The following is a 953-nucleotide window of genomic DNA, read 5'->3' on the forward strand; positions in this document are numbered from 1 at the left end:
TTAGTAGGAGAAAAATAAACAGGTAATTTACTGAAAAAGATGGCACCCCCAAGTGCTCCATTAAACACTTGCTCTTAGTTATTCTGGGAAAACCAGCACAATTCTAAAAGACAATTCCCATAACAGACTGATACCTGGCAGGCAATGCCAGGTCTCTGAAGTTCCGTTCACTTGGTCACTACCCAAGCACAATTAGTGCTATTAATTAACTACTTTTACTATATTAGTATTTTGTATAACTCTTTGCACAGGGGAATATTATGCAATGAACAGAAAATTTCTGAGTTGTTCTGACTCCCTGAAGATACAGTTGTATTAGGCCCTGAGCCAACAGAGCAAAATTTCTTCTGTTTATTGAGTTCCAGTGTTAAAAAAAATGAGTTCACTGACAGGATCAGCCTCTGGCAAAGATTGTTGAATGTAGGACTCCAGATAAAGGTAGATATAGATTGGAGACTTTGTGCTGCCACTTCTTCACCCAGCTTTGATTTTATTTATTATTTTTAAGTTGTAAAATAAAACATAATATAAGAAATGGCACAAAACAATTATAGCTTAATTATAATTATAGCTTAATTAATTTTTAAAAGATAAATACTACTGTATTTATCACCCAAGTCAAGATACAGAACTTTGACAGTCATCCCTAAAATCCTCTGTGTGACTCTTCTTGACTGTAACCATTTTTCTCCTGAAAAGTAACTATAATCCTGACTGTTATAATAAAGACTTCCTTGCATTTTCACAGCTTTATCTTCCATGTATGCATTATAAGACACCATAATTTAGTCTTGCCTATTTTAAAAAATTTGACATGTTTTAAAAATCTCTTCTAATATATAGGTTTCCTGTCAAATATCTTTCTTTTTTTTTTTTTAATGAATCTTCTTGTCTTTTTTTTTAATCGATATTTTTTATTTTGATATTGTGGGGTACAGTTAAGGGTTAGGTAT

Source organism: Carlito syrichta, unplaced genomic scaffold, assembly GCF_000164805.1.
Source record: "Carlito syrichta isolate Samal-C Ts95f unplaced genomic scaffold, Tarsius_syrichta-2.0.1 Scaffold304728, whole genome shotgun sequence".
NCBI lineage: Eukaryota > Metazoa > Chordata > Mammalia > Primates > Tarsiidae > Carlito > Carlito syrichta.